Raw genomic sequence first — 10,328 nt, forward strand, 5'->3', positions numbered from 1 at the left:
CTTTACACAGTTAAAACAATATTCCCGGTTGCTTAAAAACCCTGTCGACTTGGGTTGAAGCTTGCAATATCGCACCTTTCTGTCACCTGAACGAGACGCCATACTGATATGGTGAGAATGCCCGCCGTCGCTCCGTTATTTGATCTGATCGAGTGCGTGAACTTATTTTGACGCTATTTCAACCGTATCAGACATAAACAGACTAGTCCGACTGACAGGGCTCGCAGCTTAATTACGTGGGAACGGAAGTGAAAATTGAATTAAAGTTTTGAAATACAAACTCTGACGGCACAACGAATCCTTCAAAATTGGATGGGTTTAGCGCAGGGGTGGGGAACCCTTTTATTTATAAAGATCACCGAACGGTTATTCAATAGTTGTGACGTAAAGAATGGTCGTTTGGCTACTTACGGTCGAAGCTAAATATAATTCCATACTACATTTCAATCTTAACTACAACATTCTGGATTGTTTGAACCTAGAAACTCGCTTGTTTACAAATATCAATATTCGAAGAGCACCTTGTGACATCACAGACAGGATTAAGACCATTCCATTATGTGCAAACAATTGTTCTTTTGCAACACAAGTAAGATTGTAGAATCTTGGGCTCTTGGTAGTACTACAGAAATCGCCATGTAAACCACTGTGGGATCCGTTTGGCTCTAAGTTGAAAACAGCTGCCCTAGAACTAATCAAACAGTAATGTGGAATAAAGATCGAAAAATACGTTTCTGTCTACTTTTCAGTGCCTGGTGTAGTTTGTAATTTCAACATCCTAAAATGTATTTTGACATCGAAGGCCGCACTTTGTGCCCTAAAGGGCCACCCCTGGTTTACGCACAACATGGAATAGGAAACATTTCTTAATTAACAATACCGATTATTGTGTCATTCATATCAATATGTTTTCTATTATTTCATGTCTCTTTCTGACATCTATGTTGATCTTTTTGTATAATATATCTACAGTCTGGCTTTTGTCATACACGTCGAATGCAATCTATTAGCATATTGTTCTTCCCTGTTTATGATCGCGAACCAAACTGACTGTATCATCAATACATGTGCTACCTGCGCAATTTACCTGTAAAATATTGGCTAATAACATGCAGAGGAGCTAGAAAAATCATCACGACATGCTGGTATATTTCCACGCAATGAGTCTGAGCTGATTTGTTTGGAATTAGTCAACAGAAATTTGTTTTGTATCTGGTGTAGGTTCTACTCTTAGCTTCATTCGCAAATTGTTAAAATGTTCACAATTTATGCAATCTCTTGACAATCCTGTTTTCGTTCAAGCTTTTTTAGACACTCGTCCGGGTGTAACCGACGTAAGTTGTCCGGAAAAAAGAATATCCCGGCGAGAATCTTTTATAAATAATTTACAACAAATATACTGAACGTTACCAAGAATGAGTATTTTGGGTATAATATGAATGTACTAAAACTTTAACAAACAGCGCAGCGGGCGGCTGTAGCGATGTTGACTGTTGTAAGGTTTTACTTTATACCAACAATATTAAATTATTGTTTTTATGCCTTTCGTTACTTAAAATTATTGTCACTTACCTTTCTATCGAATCTTTTTACATTTGAAGCATTGTTGGCTTCCTGTTTTGGTGCACTGGTGGTACTGAAAGTCGAAACGTTCCACATGTACACTGCAACAAATGGCAAAAAACAGACACACCTAAAGTGAATCGGTAAATCCCTGGAGTATTCATTTCGTTTCTTAGAGTGCACTGTTAGGCGACTATAGAATATAACACACCCAGGCACGTAAGGAAAAGTTTCTAAAGGAAAAAAAATCACATAAGTTGCATATGGTTCAATTAATTGCGTTGCCAAAAGCTTGTACTGTAGGATGTAAAGAATCCACACGTGTGCGTACATGACGAATTTATTACGTGTACCAATGTGCCTGATCGCAATACAATACAGCAGAGGTTAAGGAAACAACATCAGGTATGTGAATAAGGCAGATATCGTTAAATCTCACTTGTTGACATTCACCGACCTAATTTTTCTTCTTTAAGTTTTTTTGACAAAACATGTTATTCCGACTTTTTAAAGTAGGCCTACATCGAAATTCCGAAGAGTAAGCAAGTGCTCTTGCCCTCACGTGTCGGTGCCATAAATACAACAGAATTAAAACGGAGGAAACAAACATTTTGCTTTAGCGTAAACAAAAGACTTATTCGCAAAAACACAACTCGAATCGTGAATCGAACTTAGTGTACCGGAGAAAAGGGTCTCAAACTCCTAACCGTGGTAGCTTATCGTCTTAAACTCTTTAAAGCTAACAAGGTTACAGTTACCAAAAATATTTTCCTCAGAAAAGCTTTCATGTGCTTAACGCAGTTTAAGGCAGGACAACACTTATATAAACTATTGCTGCCAAGCTTAATATCAAGTTTGTCGAGCTCTTCTGGCAAATGTATTTTTATTCCGACGTTTCGACGTCCTGTACAGGGACCTGTATGACGTTAGTAGCCAAGGCTAGTTCAGCACACAGAAAGCCTGGTATGCCAAACGTTTAGAAATGAGTGTCTATTTTTTTGTAGGGACTACAATGTACATGCCAGGGTTGTGTCGTATCGGTTTTAGTATTTCGGCTTTTCTGGTATTAGCCGCAATGTTTTGGTTGAAATCTCTTCTCATTCTAACTTTAAGTTCCCCGTTTCGCAACACGAAAATATAACTCCAGTGATGAAACTGGAGAATAAACAATGTTACAAGCCTATCCATAAATTCGTGTTTGTCAAGACTCATAAAACTGGGTCAATCACTATGAAAAGGATTCTCCACAAATTCATGAATAAAAATAACGTGTCACAGGTGAGGTTTGAAACATTATCTAACGTAATGTTTTAAAGAATGGAACCATTGTAGATTTAGGTTAGGTTGGCTTAATTACCTCCACTGTCACAAACTCCCGAAGATTGTTTATTTTTTTTCCAACAAAGGGCTTTCGTAAAGAAGTTTCACGCGAACTGTAAGGCCCTACTCATTGTCAATCCTTACTAGTAACACCTAAAATACACAGCAGCAAAGGTATCGGTTCTGCATTTCATGTAAATACATGTTGCATTTGCAGACTGCGGGGTTTCCGAAATACATGGCGGGGGGATATCCCGGCCGCTTTAAGTGCAAGTTCAGTTTTCCAAAAGGATCTGCATTTAATGTTTTTCACACGAGGTTTGATGCAGATGAAATGAAAAGGTGTTTTCACCACGATACAAGGTAATATACTCGTAAGGTGCTTGTTATATGTCGGGTAGTATGCACCTTAAACCAACGTCGCGTACAAGTTAAAAAGCAAAAGTTTGAAACGGTAACAAATATTTTCGATTTAGGTATTTTACAATAATTCGAAAACCGTGAGAAAAATTTCTTTCTTCTTACAACTTTTTCCTCAACCTGAAGGAACGTTCGTTTCACTGCGACCAAATGCCATAAATTTACGACAATAAGGGTGCGGAGGCCCACGCTACTCAATTCCTTTCAAATGCTGTATTCTTGCTCAATTTGTTATTTCCATTTTATTTCAGGTGAGTTTTGCGCAATGCGGTGAACAAATTGTTTGAATACGATGAAATTACGTGGATCTGTCACAAAGACTCGAACAAAACAAAACCAACTGTTTTGTACTGATACCGAAATTTCCAGTCATACGATTTAGGATTTGACTCAATGTTGGAAGATGACAAAGAAATTAAAAGACAGAACGAGATTTGGATAAAAACAGAAATGTTACTTGAATATCTTGAGGAGTCTCTAATACTCTCTAATCTTGAGAAGTCTCTAATTACAATGCTATCTAAGGAATCTGATATTTTATACACACTTCTACTGTTTAAAATACATGCAATGGCACAATTAGTTTACTGCTATTGCTACTGTAGTACAAAAAGAGTCAAGCGATATAGTTCTAAATCTAAAATCCATGATTTTACCTAAATTCGTGTTTGATAAAGGTTTTTTTTTTGTTTCGGGACATTGCACTTTACGATGACTTTAACAAAACGTTCTGGAAACGCGATGACGCATACGGACGAGATAAAATGACAAAGGATTTGGAAATACTACGCCGTAGACAAAATAAGCCTTCAGCTGTGAAACTTAATCATTACCGCCAGAGGTAGTTTTAAACTCCTCACTAAAAGCGGAATGCTTATTGTTAAGTAATTATCCTGGAAGTATGCAGGCACACAGGGCATTTTGTAATGAAAATCTACAAAGGTAACACACAGGCTTATTCAACAGCAAACAAGTAACACCACCCAAATACATTATTGGTTTTAATAAAGAACTGGTTCAGTTGCCACTGTGCAAGACAAATCAAAGATAACACAGAAATGTAGGGTCATGTTTGGTAAGTAACAACTGCAAATTGGCATTATTAAGAAAGCAGTTTGGCTGCATGCACAAACACATTTGTCAAGTCAAAATACAAAAACACATGTGTGGCAGTTGGCCACAGTGGCCTTGCAGTGTATACAGGTTGGGGATAGTGGTCAAGCCATAGAAGGTCTATGGTCATGCAGGCGGTCAAATGGTATTTACATACACCTTTGGGCAAATATTATGTGGTCAGCTAATGTATATACATGGGTATGCATGAGCTTGGGTGTTCAGGATTAAACAAATAAAACATGGCTATTAAACTGGCCAAACACTCTTCTACAGATGCACTGGCAAAGCACAACACCTTCTTTTGCTCAATGACAACATAAATGTCATTTGGCTTGGTAACATTTCCAGAGGCAATCAAATATGGTTGGTTTTGGGCACGTCCACTAATGTCTCCCACTTCACTGTTGACAAATGGGGCTTGGTCATTAGTACAAGTCAATAGGGGGTATTCCTTGCGGAGGTCAATCGCAATCAAGGTGCGATCGGTCTGGGTCGGTCTTCCAATTCTACAATTAATTACTTCATAGATATTTCATATGACAGCACAATATGCTGAGTAATTTTTGGCGAAGTCCTCCTTAGACACTTTTTTTAAATATGATGAAAATTCTTCCTTTTATGGAAATGGATGAGGAATTTCATTGGGATATGAATAAGGTTCACTTGGACTGTCATTCGGGTTATTGCTATTCACACTTTTTTTGCCAAATACTTGTTCCGTTAGCTTTGTGTTCGATCAGAAAAATCGAGGAAAAATTAAGAACACAAAAATACTTGCATGGCGGCTTGAACTTGGTCAGTTTAGTTACTCTATTCGAAGCTTACCCTTTACCTCGGATTGAGGATATCTTGGAAACACTAAGCCAAGTGCCTGTCAACCGTTTTTAGTACCATCCGCCGTTATCCGCACAAACCAACCAATAATTATTATAGAAAAAGAAAATAAAGAGATTTAATACTTTTTTGTTGAAATGTCCTACAAGTAGGCTACCGGTTTATTAATGACTTGGTTGCTGCTGAAAATTTCTGGAAATTTCAAGCCAATTAGGCACAACTTCTTGCTCGAAAGCAGCCCGCATTAGGTCATCAAGTGTCTCATCAAGAAGACAACTCCTTTTCCTCATTTTGATGTCAACTAGTGCACTAAAGCCCTATCCAGAACTCCTACACATAAGAGCTCGCCACCTTCATGATACGCTGCTCCAATTTGTGTTCCGTTTTTTTCCCATTTACATGTAGACATGAAGATCTTGCTTAAATGATGTCATTTTTGAGGTCGCCTTTTTGCAGCTTTTCAGTTTTAACTTTTTCTTCTGGTGGCAACTGTTCATTGTTCTTCAACATTTCGTTTTGTACTGTTTCATCTTTCTTATTAGAGGTAAAGTAATAATTAACAAGACTCATTATACTAAAATCACTGCGGTAGGCTTAATAATACTCGGTGTGTTTTTTACTCCAGTGGTTCTTTTTCCAGGGGTGTCGTGCAGTAATTTCCTTCGAACCTAGCTCAATCGAACGTAAAAGTTCATAGCAGTTAAATAACCTTAAGTAGAGAAATTTCCATTTCAGTAACTTGTTGCAAATTTGAGTATGTGCTAATGGTATTTACTACTACCTTCATGCCTCGTGCGATTGGAATCCATTATTACGAAAGAAAGTCAATTGTACGTCATTTTTACCCATTGTCGGAGGCTCAGACGTGCTGATTCAGTGTATGTCTGTCTTTTGATTACGTAATAATAATAGTGGGCAAATATTAATTCACTCCGGCTGGTGCGAAGTATGGATTTGACAAGTTGAAATGGAAGAGTCGGACAAGCCCAAGACAGCGTTTTCAATTCCCGGTAAAGGGTTATATCCATGCCGTTAGGGGACTTTTCAAAGGTTAATGGAAAGAGTTTTGCAAGGTTTACTGTGGAATTAGTGTTTGGTATATGTCGACGATGTAGTATCGTTTACGAACAATTTTGAAGGAGCCATAACCAATTTAAGAGCTGTGTTCACCCGAATGAGGCAAGCGGGGCTTAAATTCAGTCCACAAGCAAACACTCTCGATTTTTAAAGTATTTTACCGTTATGTAACTTTTGCAGAGTTTGAAGTTTTTACAGAATGCTTAAGTGTGCATACCAAATGCAACTATTTAAGCAAAATCATAAAGTGGGAACGGAAATGACGCTCAAGTTTATTTATAAATATGTCATAGTTGGAAGCAGCATAACTTTTGCAGGTTGCTGACGAAATAGTGCGTCATCCGAACAAAAAAGGAGTTGTGCGTCACATAAAGCAGAAAAGAAAAATCCACGCCTATAATAAAATAATTCAACGTTTATACCATACCAATGACATAAATTCATCATTTTTCTGCCTGAAACAGCGTTCTTAATTGACTTACATTCTTAACCGACTATTTGCAACAGAATTTAGCAACTAATGCAGCAATAAACATAAGCACATATCATTATACTTCTGTAATAGTTTCTGTCTTTCCTGGTTCCTATTTTTTAAGTTTACAAAAACCTAATGTGAGTATAAGCAACGTGAAACAAGTGTTACCTATTTTGTCAAGCTCGGTCACAGTTTGAAAGCATTTCCAATCAAACAATCTTTGGGTTGCAAGTTAATTTGCCCATTAAATCAGCAACTTTGGGAGTAGTTTATCAGCTAAAGTGAATCATATAGTTATAGTTTGGGCAAAATAACTGATATGATAACTTTCTCCTTGATTTTCCAATGACGATTGAGAAACTGTTTCTGCATGAAGATCCCCGAACCGATTTCAATACACAACATGTTCCTTGCAGAGCATGATAATATTTTTCACAAGCTAATTTGATGTTACAATGCCAGATGGGGTTGATGACATTATTTGCTTTTATTTTTCTTGATTTTTTTGCGTTTCATTCCGCATTTTCAAAATCATCCTAAGTTAATTTGGTTCGCTTCATACAACTAAAATAAAAATGCAACAAATTGAAAATTGGAATATCCCATATCTCAAGTTATCTAGTAGATAAAAAAAATGTATGCGTACTTTGTTAGCATTGCAAACGTGTACCAAGTTAGCTTGGTGATCGTTGCTTGCTAGCATATGGAATTCAAAAGTAGTTTCAACTTAAGTGACTCCACCAAGCGTTAATGTTTATTGAACCAATATAGCCCCGGAAACACAGCACAGCTTTATATTAGGTAGCCGTATCGAAACCACCAGTTTGGGGCGCCTTAACACATAGTCCCAGCCTTTTCATCCTATAGCCTAAAACATGCATCCTTCCGCGCATAAAACATTCGGATTCTGATCAGAACCACTAGTTTTTGTTTACAAGATCGAATGACGTTTGCAAAAAAGGTGTTCTTGTCAGTTATCACCTAGTCCGGAGGTTCCCAACCTGCTCACAAAAACCTAAATTAACAACTTTATCATTTATTTACCTGGTTTTGTTGACTAATTGGTGGACAGTAAACTGAAAAAATAATAATAATTTAGTTGTGGTGATTTAGTGTTACTTTTGTAGGCCAATATTATTCTTCTGAATAAAATATGATTCGATCAAATTAGTTGTTCTGCAAGAAGTGGTACACGTGGCAATACAGAGCGTCCAAAAGGTTGGGAACCCCTGACCTAATCCTATCTGAAGATTTGCCTTTTTCCATTGACAACACCACACTGGCCTTTGATATGCTGAGCGATTCGATCGCCAGCGCAGACATACGTGATGGATGAGCGTTGATATAGCGCATATGATTACGATGGGCAATCGCCCATTGACAAAGCAGCGGACTGATAGAAATGGGCTACATGAAGAAATTTTAGTTTTCGTTTTCATTTGCGTTTTTTTACAATGAGCACGATTCCACAAACATAATAACGTCTGAAAAGGCTACTTTTAAATCTACGACCTATTCAAAACGTTGTACAGTTATGTTGCAACTGGCCTCGGCATATTCGTTCTAAATTGTTTCTCCAACTATTGCGAAAAGCAACATCAAATACCCAATAGAAAGAAATTATTGTTACAAGTGCTTTTAGTATATCAAACACACACACAGATACAGTGGTGATCAAGGTATACTTGGAACATTTTTTTTATGAAAACTAGAGCATGTTCATAAAAATTTAACTTACTGAAGTTGTAATGAAGTCTTTGTAGCTCTCACCGAATATCGTTGGTAAGCATAAGCTCTAACAGAAACCTAAAACAAAAAAGTAAAATTGGCTTATTGCAATAATTTACAACAAACATACCTTTTGTCTTTGATCTTCTGTGGTTTTATTCCAGCGTCTGTGGTTCTATTCCAGCCTCTTAGCCTGACACACGATGAAAACAGTAAAACGTGAATGGATCAGAAAAATCGAGGAAAAATTAAGAATACAAAAATACTTGCATGGCGTCTTGAACTTGGTCAGTTTAATTACTCTATTCGTCACAGACCAGGAATCCACAACGTTGCACCCGATGCCATGTCTCGCATTTGTGCTTCCATCACATCAAATAAAACCTTACGTGCGATTCACGAACAGCTGGGTCATCCAGGTTTTGTCAGACTGTATCACTTTTTCCGGACCCATAATCTTTCATGTACAAGTGAAAAGCGTCGGGCGGCAGTGTCAGACTTGTGCAGAAATTAAGCCTCGGTTCTTTCAACCTGCTTCCCTATCCCTAGTCCAATCAACTAAACCGTGGGACCGATTGTCAATTGATTTTAAAGGACCTGTGAGAGGACCAAATCCATGCTTACTTGTAGTTATTGATGAATATAGCAGATTCCCTTTTGTCTTTCCGTGTTCTGCGATGACATCTAAAACAGTAGTTAGTTGTCTAAATGCTCTTTTCTGTCTCTTCGGTTTTCCTGCTTAGTGACCGAGGTTTATCGTTCGTGAGACAATTTCCTTCGGAACGAGGCATTGCAACAAGCAAATCTTCTCCATACCACCCAACAGATCAGACAATGCGAACGCGCAAATCAAACTAGTTGGCGCACCATCAAACTTCTGTTACACAGCAAAGTTTTGTCAGAAGAAAAATGGGAAAGCGTTCTAAATGAAGCTCTCCATGCAATTAGAACATTAGTTTGTGCAGCAGTGAATGAATGTTTTGTTTCCGAAGAAGACCTAATGTTCGAAGCATCGATGCCAACTTGGTTGTTATCAGAGGGCCCCGTTCTCTTGCGGCGCCACGTTCGAAACAAGGGCGATCCTTTATGCGATGAAGTCTAGTTGATGCGAATCCATCATACGCATTAATTCGCCACTCCAACGGAAGGGAGGACATGGTATCCACATCGGATCTAGGCCCGTGTCCGCATTCTGGTATGGACAACATAAGTCCGTCAATTGAAGCTGCCGAAGAAGAAGATGTTCATGCAACGACACCCGATAATGTAGCTGAGCCTTCATCTCCTAGTGTTGACGAAAGTGATGAAACGATGTTAGAGGATAACGTTCCAATAGCACCAACTCCAACCCCACGGAGATTACATCGAGACCGCAGCCCCCCTAATAGATTTAGGGAACGGACAGCTGCGATTTTTCAATCATGAACATTTGTTTTCTGTTTGCTCCCTATTTTTCTGTGGGGGAGATTGTGGTGAATATCTTGTGTTCTTTCCATGACAAGCTTTCATGAATAGTTAAGCCCAAGCAATTGCAACAGCTGGCCATTTATTTGCAACTTACATATTGGCTTTGTTTTAGAGTTTGAAGGTCGAATTGAACACCTTTGGTTTTTGCAACATTAAGTGATAATTTATTGGTTATTAGCCATTCATTTATTTTTACTAGTTGCCAGTTTACCGTGTTAAATAGTGACTCCGTATCTCTATTTGCAAAGAGGGTTGTGTCATCAGCAAACATGATTGCCTGTCCTGAAGTTATGCTATTTGGCAGATCATTAATGTATATTGAAAATAG

At 38.1% G+C, this 10,328-nt stretch overlaps 1 pseudogene; it reads left to right on the forward strand.

Moving 5' to 3' along the window:
- The first annotated feature begins 9,210 nt into the window (after positions 1-9,210).
- Positions 9,211-9,958, forward strand: LOC145219615 (uncharacterized; annotated as a pseudogene).
- The last annotated feature ends 370 nt before the right edge of the window (positions 9,959-10,328 follow it).

This window comes from Phallusia mammillata, chromosome 3 (assembly GCF_965637545.1).
Source record: "Phallusia mammillata chromosome 3, kaPhaMamm4.hap1.1, whole genome shotgun sequence".
Lineage (NCBI taxonomy): Eukaryota > Metazoa > Chordata > Ascidiacea > Phlebobranchia > Ascidiidae > Phallusia > Phallusia mammillata.